Below are 11,916 nucleotides of genomic sequence, written 5' to 3' on the forward strand. Positions count from 1 at the left end.
TCAGAATGAGATCTGAACCTCTTCTGGACAGAATTGGTCAACACTGGTGGGGGAGAGAAGATTAATGAGAGACAGTGGGAAAGGAAGTAGTGTAGTTTAGCAATGACACTCTCCCTTCCCCATGAGCTCTCCATCATGCTTAGGAATTATGTCCTGGCAGCCTTTCAGACAGATAGGTGGGAACTGTGCCCCACTGGTATCGTCCCTCTCTGAGGTCCTTAGTTGTATGCATCTCAGCTGTTGACTTAGGGCAGCTGATTCATTAGACAGGGCTCTGCTGCTAGCCCAAGTCCAATTCTATTCATTTGAGAAATATTCAGTGAGTATCAACTCTGTCCCAGGATTGGGAGTAAAGGAATTAACACTCATAGATGTTAACACTCATATATGGGAGGATGTTATATAATGCATTTTGCCCAATTCCTGGGATATAATAAACCCTCAAAAAATGGTGGCTCTTTGCACACATTATCTCACCTACTCCTCAAAACAATCTGTATGAGACGGCCATTTGTAGCCCCTATTTAGAAGCAAGGAAACTGAAGTTCAGTAAAGTTAAAGAGAGTGAGAGGCAAAGATAGATTTGCCAAGAAGCTCCAAGTTCTTTCAGCATTGCTATCCTAGAAAATAACTGCACACTTTTTGAATGTGTGCAAAGTACAATGAATGTGTATAAAGTACAAGGCATCTTATAATCAATGTCAGATAAGTACAATTGAGTATGAAGAATGCAGGAATAATTTCCTACAACAGAACATGGAATAACTTAGCTGTTTGAGCTGGACTTCAAAGAATAGGTAGAAAACTGAAAAGCAAAGGAGACCATTCCAAGTGGAAGAATACGCATCGGAAAAGGCATAAAAAGGCATAGATCCTGCATATCTGCTCACACAAAGCTGGAGTACAAAATAAGAACATTCACAATATCATAGGGATAGCCCTGGAACACAATGGACTCCCAGAGGGAACATCCTAACAACAACCTTTCAGAACTGTTATTTGTGTCTGTCTGAGCAATCTGACAGCAAACTATTTACAAACTTGCAAAGAACTATGATCAGATTTTTACTCCTATAAAGTGTCTATAGAAAGAAAAAAGTTTTAACCCCAGAATGCAGATAAGTTGAGCTAATAGCACCAGTGATAGTATGCCTAGCTATTAAAATATGTGTGTGTGTGTGTGCATGCGTGCACACACACACACACACACACACACACACACACACACACATGCACGCATGCTTGGGAGTTGGCAAGAGTCCAGTTATGTATAAATGCAGTGGAAAAACTCAGTGTTTGCCAACTTAAAGAGGGGAACTAAACGTGTAAATGGAAAAAATCTCCATTTTACCTTATTATGAGAGTAAGTACAACTACTGAAATGTTATCAGTGCTTGATACCCTAATCAAACTTTTAAGTTGATCTTTTACTTATTTTGCCATAAGTACAATCAGCTCAGACTCTCCTTCTTACACATCAGTGATGCAATTATTTAAAATTATTATTGACACCCCTTATATTCAGAGCATCATATCCTCCTTTCTAAGGTCAAACTATAAAACAGAATCTAAAATGCAAAATGTGAAATATTTTACTCCATACAATGTCTTCATATCTTTTTGATTGGTAAAATTTTTCTTCCTAGTTTATACAAACCCAATTGAGATGCATTTAATATTTTACAAAGGTTTATTTGCTATTTCTTAACATATTACTAAGGTATATGTACAAAAATTTTACCAAAATAAAAATAAATTCATAGTATACACAATATTCCACAGGTAATGGTTTCATACTCTTTTACCACTTAGCATAGTGGCCACTTATATGTAGTGTTGTAAAATTAATTACCTAATCATGATTCTATCTTACCCAGAACTGCCTTCTAATGCTCAAATTTTATATTTCTTCATAAGCCTTTCCTGGCTCAATGACAGTACTGGGCACTAAATATTTAATGTTAATTGAATAAATGAATAAATGAACAAAGTGAAAGAATGGTTTCCTTACTTTAAGAGATTGTGACTATCACTAACAATTGTCTTTGTGTATGTATAATCATTTCAATACTCCAAAAGAGTCTAAACACCTACCAGTCTCTTTCTGTGTCCGTAGGCTCTTCACTGGAAACTGAAGATTAAAATACTACTTCTCTTTTCTTTGGGAAGAAAATTCAGTCTCTATGTAATGCTCAGAGTTAGGTGGGTAAGTCTCCCCCACAACTGCCCCATGATCCTTCTCTACCTGACACCCCACTTCTTCCTTCGCACCATAGAAAACCAGGTCATTTTCATCACACCTTGAATTTACAAAAAAGAGAGAGAAATATGTACAAAATTGTGGGGAGAAAAAGGAGGGACAATATGGAATGAGGGTGCAGAGAGGAAGATGAATTTTTTTTTTAATTAGAGGAAATGAAAAAGGCACTACAGCATTAAGGCACCATCAAGATAAATGAGAACAAAAAATAAGTTTTAGGTAGAATTAAGCTCTGAAAAAAAGTGATTCAGTGGCTATTCAGATTCCTCCCTAACTTGCCTCAAGTTCTAAATGCACATGTAAGGAGTATAAACACATTTGGAAATTTTCTACAAATCCTAAATCCCAGTGATGCTAAAGCACTCAGGGTTTTTTCACATGTATAAACACTCCTGTCCCCTTTTAACCCTGTAGAGCAGACAAGTGTAACTTTATTGTCCATTGGACAAATTACCAATTGCCCCCAAATCAGACCTCCCCTCAATAAGAGTTGGCCCCCTTCAGGCTGGCAACACTGTTCTAAGTTCTACATTATCTACATTACCTGACTTAATTCTCACGACATCACAATGAGCTAAGATCTAGCACAATTTCTATTTTACGGATGAGAAAACAGAGGCAGAAACAAGTGGAATATCTTCGCAGTGTCACCCACCTCATGGGGAAATGGCCAGGTTTCAAACAGAAACAGTCTCCCACATTAACCATTACTCTGTTATTCTTACAGAGCAGGGAGCCCTGCTTCCACTGGCACTATTTGTTCATTCACTCAGGCAGGATAGTGTGTTGGAAGGAGAATGGACTTTGGAATCAGAAAACCTAGAAATCCTAAATGCGCCACTTACTGGAAGATCTTGGGCTGGTTCTTGAACCACTGGGGACTTCAGTTCCACTGAGTTATTGCAAAGATTGAATGAAAACTACAACACTGGCTAGCACACATGCGCAACCAGGGGCTTCCTCTATTGATAGTAAACACAGCCCAAGAGCTTCAAGGAAAATAAACCCCAGCCCCAGCTCCAGGAATGGGCTTCATGACTGTGAGAGAAATCTCCCTTCCCAAAGTTAATGGCTCATTAAATCTAACTATGGGCGGTGCACATACAATGCAAAATATATACGACTTACTATTAAGAAATAGATAAATAAAATAAATAAATGTGTGGAGGCGGGGTGGAAAGTAAATGGCTCATTAATCCAAACCTAAGCCAATCACTGAACAGCATTCCCTTGGCAACAGGGATTGTTTCAATGATTGGCATGTGACCCAACGTTAGCCAATATGATGTTCTCATTTGAGGAAAGTTCTTTGGTGGCTTCTGAGGAAAGTAGCTTCTCTTTCTAGGGAGCCACTGGAAAGGTAGCTTTCCTCTTCAACATGTTGTGAAGAAACATAAGTAAGGCAGTTTTCCTATCAGCCTGCAGAGAAAGCTGACACTTAGGGAAGGACAGGGTGGAGAAGGTTGCAGACAACAAGGGCCAGAGCCCTGATGGAACCACACCTGATCTTCATCCAACTTCTGGATTTTTTCATTTGTAGGAGCCAGTAGAATCTTTTATTTCTTTTAAATAAATATCTGACAGCTAGTTATATAAGTACCTAAGGTTTTCAAGGCACCATGGAGAGTACAAAGATAAACAAGACAAACTTAAAGGGGCTTACCACCTAATAAATACTAACTCATTTTTGTGACATCATTTTAGCCATTTTTTGAATTAAGTTATGCCTCATGCTCTTTTCGATTATCCTACCATTTTGTCAGTATAATATTAAGCAAGAGACATTATACTTCTCTAGTAATTACATAATGCCCCCTTTCAGACCAGTTGGTCAATCTTTTGGGGGTCAGATAGAATAGCTTATCCATTTGGTTGTCAGACAACTGCCTTGAAAAGCCAGGCCATTACTACATGTCCTAAGTTACTGGTTAACAAATGTAGCCACAAAATTCAGCACCTAATAGGAAATACATGCCTTCCCAAATTGGACCTTATCTCATTCCCAGACAAAACAGAGCCCAGATTTTCCTAGAATGACATTCAGAAATTAAAATATATATATATATATATATATATATATATATATATAGAGAGAGAGAGAGAGAGAGAGAGAGAGAGAGAGAGAGAGAGAGAGAGAAGTACCTTCCAAGGCATCTTTGAGTCTCACTCATTTTTCTTATTGTTACTGCTCTTATTAATCCTACCTTAGAAATTTCAGTGCAGCCTAGAATACCCCTTCCCCCACTTCAACGTCTTCTGTCTTCTGTTTCATAACCAAATGTAATTTAAAACTCAGCTATAGATACCATTTGGGGCTATTGGTGTAAGAGGCAGGAGCAGAGAGTCCTTAGATTCGAGATTGAATTTAGGGCCCAGCAGTTAGATAATTTGAACTTGATAATAATGATGTTATCTCAGCAGGTTGCATAGGTCAGAAATGTTCTTCTTGCCAGTTTTTTTTTTTTTTTTTTTTTTTACTTCCAGCAAGAAGAGGACATTAAGAAGACAGTAAGAGTGGCAAGTTACAAGCCATAATCTTAAGTTTAATCATTGTAATAATAATAGCTCACATCTATTTGGGGTTTACTATGCAAGAGGAGCTGAGCAAAGTACTAGAGATTCTTTTGATCTAATTTAATCCTTACAGGTATCAGTCTAATAAGTGGTAGAATGGGACTACAACCCACTCCCTATGGCTCCAGGGCATGTGCTCTTAGCTATAAAAACGGATTCTCCCCACCACTCTCCCCACAGAGTACTGCTCATTGTAAGATATTTTTATAAGATACGTGGTAAACATAATTACATGTAAAATTCAAGAACAAAATATACTGTATAAATGATACAGGTAATGGCCTATTTTTATATGATACTACCGAGTGACGTCAAACTGCTGTATTTCTTCAAAGCTTACTTTGAACATTCTCCAAAGCCCCCAAGCCTTTGCATCTGCTCTTCTGTCTTAATGTCCCCTTCTACTCTGTGAGGCTTTCTGTTGTAAGGAGAATAATGCCCTCCCTCCCCAATAAACTATACTGGGTATAAGCTCTTTATATAACTGGCCCGGCCTCGCCCTCAGAGATTCTGATTTAATTGGAACTTTTTTTACCTTCCAGATTACTGTAATGGGCAACCAAGGTAAAGAACCACTGTAACAGAGCCCCCTCTGACCTCTTTAGCTCACCCAGAATAGGTCATGCCTTCCAACTCAAAGCCCTTGTCTGTGTCCCATACTTGGCACTCATCTCCTGAAGCTGGAGAGGCTGCACCGAGATAATTTAAAGACTCAGGCCTTGGAACCAAACTGCTGGGATTCAGTCCTGGCTCCACGCTTAATAGCTAAGCAACCCTAGGAAGTCACTTAACCTCTCTGTGCCTGTCTCTCCATCTGCAGAACAGTGATATAGCAATAGTATTAGAGCATTGTTTTGAAGATTGAGTTAATATTTTTGAAGCACTTACAAGAATGCCTGCCACACCAAATGTACCAAAATAAGCATTTATTAGATGAAAAAAATCAGCTTGCATCAGTCATCTCTATTACTCTATATTGCCATACCGTATAACCTTTTGTGTATACGACCCCTCCACACTTCACAATTAACGACTGGGCTTTCCTATAATTCCCACTGCACCAAAGCCATTGCATTTTGCACAGTAGACACTTAAAGTCTGTTAACTGAAGAAAACAAAATCAGGACACAATTCAAAATACATATAAATCTGTTCATTAACATCAAGAACAGGCTATGAGTTAATAATTTTTTATACGATCATTTAAATAATTTTCACTTAACCCCTGGAGCTTCTCCTTGACTAGTAAGACAGAAAAGGGGCACAAGACACATGCAATTGAAGGGAGAGAAGTAAAAGGAAATTTGTGGTATAAGGAGTTCCGAAGTGGGTACTGAAACTAGGACAATTCTGATTCTTTGAGATTCAGAAGGATCAGAAACAGACTGAGAAAGAAGAGTGGAGGTGATGGGAAAATATCCAGGTAAGGAGAAGGAAAGGCCATGGAAAGCAAACTTTGCTACTTCATAATTGTGCCTAAGGCTCGCCCAGTCTAGATTTCCATTTGGATGGCTAATTTGCATACACACTCATATACATTTTAACTCTGAAAGTAAACGTTCCATATGTGTTTTATTTACTTTCTTTCTTTTTTTTCTTTACCAGTTGGCTGTTTTTTTCCCTTCGCATTACATCAGGAGACCCTCATTGCAATAAGCTACTCAGCTTGGGGATGGTAGAATAACTGAAAAAGATATTTGAGACAAAATGTAAAAACTTTTATTAGGGTAAAATAACATTTACGAGGCACAAATTTGGCGGCCAAAAGATTTCTCTGAAGGTATGAAAAAATGTCCGTGCTCTATTTTCAAAGAAACCAAATAAGACATGGTCCCTGAATCACTGTCTGAATGCAAACAGCATTTGGCTTTGATCTGAGTTGTTGAAAACTATGACCAATTTATCCCGCGATGCCAAACCATCAGAGAATGTTTTTAAATCTGGATTTCCATATCAGGATTCAGCTACATGCTTTTTCTCTTCATTTCATATTACATAGGGCCAACCCAAAATAGTGCTTCCAACAATATATATAGTTGAGATGATGACTTCAACTTCGAGCTACAAAGAGTAGAAAAACTCTTTTCCTATAGACATACTCCTATGGCCTGGGAAGAAATACAAAAACATAACCAAACATTAACTGGGATTATTTGATGTAAACCCTGTTCTCTACTGTACTAACAGTAACTTCATAGGCAGGCTCAGCCAGTTTCTAATTGAATGAGTGATAAGAAAAGTCTCAGAAGCTCATTTTTCTACTCTATATGCCTCAATGAATCCACCCTGGGCCATGCTTGCTGCCAGCCTTCCTCATCCCTTCTACCTTGTCCAAGAAAAGTCACTGGTGATTTTCTGAATTTTATTTGCAAATATCCCCACATAGGTGACAAGGAACAGATCCATCCCCACAGGGAAGTGCATCAGCCATCTCCCAAACATGTGAAACATACTAAGAACCTCTGGGTCTTGGTGGATTTTTTTTTTTTTTTTTTTTTGGAAAGCACATAAAGTGCTTTTTTTTGATCAGCACATAAAGTCTCCAAAGCATTTTCCACTCTGTCAACATCCCTCTAAATGTGGTGACATTGATGTTTTACACAACTTCTCTATGTTTGAGGGCAGCAGTAGGTCCCAACCTTACTGGCACCGGGGACCCGTGCTCCTAAGAGAATCTAATGCCCACTGATCTGAGGTGGAGCTGAGGGGGTGATGCTAGCGCTGAGGAGCGGCTGCAAATACTGATGAAGCTTCACTTGCTTGCCCGCTGCTCAATTCCTGCTGCGTGGCCCAGTTCCTAACAGGCCGCAAATCAGTACCAGTCCGTGGCCTAGTTTTAAGATGTCCAAATCACCTGAAGATGGGTCCTTGTCTAAAATCAGGCTTGAGCTAAAGATTTAGACTCATTCTGCATTGTCAGGGCATCTTTGAGTTTCTATACAGATAGGGTTTAGAAGAAACAGAGAGCAGCAGGCAGCTTTTAAGGATGGAGACCACAGACGTATCAAATCTTAAAGCTGGAAGTGTTCTTACCAGGAGTTCTAAATTCCAAAGGGTCTGTAGATTGAAGCATTTACCTTTTGTAATCTCATGTCTTTTATTGTAGGTACTTTATTCTAAGAGGTCCCTAAGCTTCATTAGACTCTCAAAGGGGTCCATAGCACAAAAAAGTTTCCTTTTCCCACAACTCTACACTCCAGCTTTCTTATTTTGAAGCTGTCTATGCCCACTGCCCACTCCTTCCACACTAGATTCACTCCAAACCTAACTACCAGAACTGCATCATCCATCACTTGCACCCCTACTCTGATGTCCTCTCGCTGCTCTCCCAACACCAAACCTCATGCCCTTGACCGCCCTGTATCCAAACTTATCAAACACCTCTGCTCTTTTGAGTTGTCTACTTTCTATGACACTATGTATAATATCCTCTGTTTTTGTTTTTGTTTTTGTTTTCAAAATCTGTTAGCAATGGCTGTCTGACAGGGAAGCGGAAAGGTGGCTAGATCAAGGAACTTAGTTCTATGATGTTCTAATTTTCAGAGTGAGGCTGTTTTATTTTAAAAATCAGAAAAGAGAAAATATTTCTTAGGTTCTTCATTCCTGTTCTTCTTGCTAATTTTTACTTGTTCCTTCCCTTATTCTTCCTCCTTCAGCCACCTGAATGTGCTGTTCCCATAATCCTCTTCGCTTCTTTCTCATCTCTGTTAGAACTCTGCTCTCACTTCACTGTGGCATAGTGAAACTTAAGGAAGCCTTGAAGCTGTGAGCCTGGGTTTGAATTCTGGTTCTCCTAGCTATGCATCCCCAGCCAATCATTTCATCCGTTTACTCATCAACAGGAATTTCCTATGTGCTTACTCAGGCCAGGTACTTTACAGATATTAACTCATTCAATCCTCGCAACTCTATGAGGTAGGTAACATTATCCTCATTTTATACGTTCATACACTGAGGCACAGAAAGATTAAATTTCTTGTCCAGGATTCTCAGCTAGTCAGTAGATCTTCTACTTATTCTAGTCTTCTGACTTCTGAGTCTGCCCTGTTAGTTGGAAGTGTCAAATAGGGTTTGCTGCCAAAATGAGGTATACTATGCTATCCTGCCTCATTGAGAAAGGATAAAACCTCTAAAATGAAAGCCACACACCAGTATAGCAGTATTCTTCTGATGATTACAGATAATGTGGGTGGAGAAGAATGCCTGGCACATAGCTGTCATTGTCATATTCCTCTAAAAATCATTACTCTGAGCTTCAGTACAAATCCAATAACCTTGGCCAAGCATATCTGCCTACAGAGTCCACAGGAATTCTAGTTTGATGAGGTCAGCAACTGAACTGTCTTCCTTTATAAGCCATTGTCGCCCTCTTACTTAGCCATTCTGCTCACTACACCACCTCTTCTATACTATCTCACCCTTCTCATCCTGTTTTCCAGATATTGCTGGCAGTTTCTGAGCAATCCCCATTGTTCAGTATCTCCCTTACCCACCTGACTTGAAGTCCTCAGTTCCTTCAGCCAGACCATTTTTCTGGCTTCCTCGCTGGTCTCCCTGCCTCCAGCCTGTCCCTATTTACACACCACTTCAAGTATTAATGGTCTTTGATATGACTCCTTAACCTCGGGCCTCACTGTATCCATCTGGCAGTGTCTCCTGTCTCATACCCCATTCTTTAGTCAAATGGACTTAGTTACTAGGGTCCCCGAATTCACCTTGAGCTTTATCTCTGCCTGGGATGCCCTTTCTGGAACAGTGTCCAGTCTTAAGATCAAGTTCCAAAGATAGCTTGTCCTGTGACCTTTTCCGGTGCTGCCCATTACATGTAGACCCCCTCTCCTTTGCATTTTGCACTGTGTGTGTGTACTGGGGGAGAAGGTATCTGCGTGTATAATCTTTTCCATATCTATCTGACCTATAAGGTCTAACAGAAGCTTGAAACTCAATATTTTGCCAAAAATATGAATTTACAAATGGGAAAAACTAAAGCCAGAATGGGTAACTAACACAATTTGCAAATCAGTTAGCCAAGAAACAGCACTATGTAATAGTTAATGTAGTAAACCAGATTGCCTGAGTTAAAGCCAACTTTCTGCCAATGATTAGCTGGTGTGTCCTGAGGCAAATAACTTAATTGCTGTGTACCTCGATTTTCTCATCAGTAAAATGGTAATAATAATAGTATTTATTCATAGAACAGTTATGAAGATTAAGAGAATTAATATGTATAAAATGTTTGGAATGGTGCATGACACGTTCTAAGTACTCAAATATTAGCTGTTGGTGGTGGTAGTGGTGTTGTAAATGGCAGAGCCAGAATTAGAATTGAGGACTCTTGACTCCTAGACCAGTACTCTTTATACCATTTCTTCAGTGTCCCTCTCTTGGGACACTGCAAAAAATCCTCATCTCATGCAAAAAAAAGATGCATGCACATGCACACATACACACACGTGCATACACATGCGCATGTTCAAGTTAATAGGTAAATACTGCTTTTCCATTAAAGGTAGTCTAGAACTTTGATGAAGCTACAGTCTTCAGTCAAAAAAAGACAAAAAATAAAGAAAGGGCTCTTCTGTCAACCATAGCACAGGATAGTCTCTTATAACTAGCAAAGATGTGAGTCCTGGGGTCCTTCATAGCTTCTTTAGCTTCAAGATAATTCTACTAGCAATTTTTGAAACACCACCATTAGAGGTTAAGAATGTCACATGGATAAGAGCATTGATTCTGGATCCAGGCAGAACTGCATTCAGATCTCAGTCCTCTTATTCACTAGCTCTGGGACATTGGATAAGTTCCTTAACCTCCATACCTGAACCTATGCTAATCCTACTTCATTGGGCTTTAGGGACCACCCAAGAACTGATCTGTGGAAGGCATTTAGCCCAGTGCCTGGACCCAGTAAGCACTGGCTGTCAGTACTATGCCTTTGAGGCAAGCAGCACTCCTTTCCTCTCATTCTAGTTTAGGTAAAACCCTCTTGAGAGTGCATCTCTGTGGAGGATTAAGTTTAATGTGATTTTGTTTATCAGAATCTAGAGGGCTGGAAATCCCCAGGGATTAAGGGCTGCTAAGGGTGAAAGTGGGAAGCCCCCAAAGCTAATCTGCCAAGATGCAGCTTGTGAAGTTCTCTGGTAGCTGAAGAAACATTTCCTTCTCCTTCCTGATGGTCCCTTCCACTCTCTCCCATTCCTTTGTATACTGACTCAAAGAAAGTGTCTTTTTTAAAGATACTACTCTTACCAAAGAAGTGAAAGAGACTAATTTTGGATCTCAGTTGATTTAGGAAGTAGCCTTTCTCACACCTACAATCATGTGTCCCAGATACATTTTCCTGGTGGAGGAAACAAACCCCATCCATCCAGTTGTCAACCTCTAATGCACTTTTCAAACTTACCCAACAGTGTGTTGACAGTTCAAGTGATTATGGCTATCTACTAGATGAAGAACTTGAAGTTGAATGGTTTATCAGGAGATAACAGTGCCCTTTCCAGCAGTCTCTCCTCACTCCAGGCAACATTCTAAAACTCTACTGCATGTGTAACAACACTTTGCTACGTAAAATTTCCATTTACTAATATTTTTGAGAACAAAGTTCTATTTTTAAATAATATGGACCTCTTATTTTTAAAACCTTTAAACAGATCACACCATTCTAAAATAGAGTTAAGTCCTAAAATTCAGCCTCTGCTTCCTCCACCCCTTAACAACACAACTGTCTTTACAAGCCATGTTATGGAACCATAACTTTATTTTAGTATATGTGTTGCCAAAGCGAGCACAGAACCATAACTTTATGCAACAGCATTCGATAAAATAGTTCTATCATTTTCTGCACCAAGGCTGCCGATATTCTTCCTCAAGTGAGAACTCATCTTCTGAGAGAGTTTCTTATAGAAGACATACATGTGAAACAGCTCACTTTGTGTGGCTATGTCCTCATGAACTTCTCCCAAGAAACACGTTACGGGCTGGCAGAGAATTTCCCTGGGCCTCTCAGGTGCCAGCCTCCTTGGGACACCTGCTCTAAGCCAGATCAAACAAGTTTCTGGCAGGAAAGTGACTATGGTTAGTCA

This window comes from Rousettus aegyptiacus, unplaced genomic scaffold, assembly GCF_014176215.1.
Source record: "Rousettus aegyptiacus isolate mRouAeg1 unplaced genomic scaffold, mRouAeg1.p scaffold_m13_p_3, whole genome shotgun sequence".
NCBI lineage: Eukaryota > Metazoa > Chordata > Mammalia > Chiroptera > Pteropodidae > Rousettus > Rousettus aegyptiacus.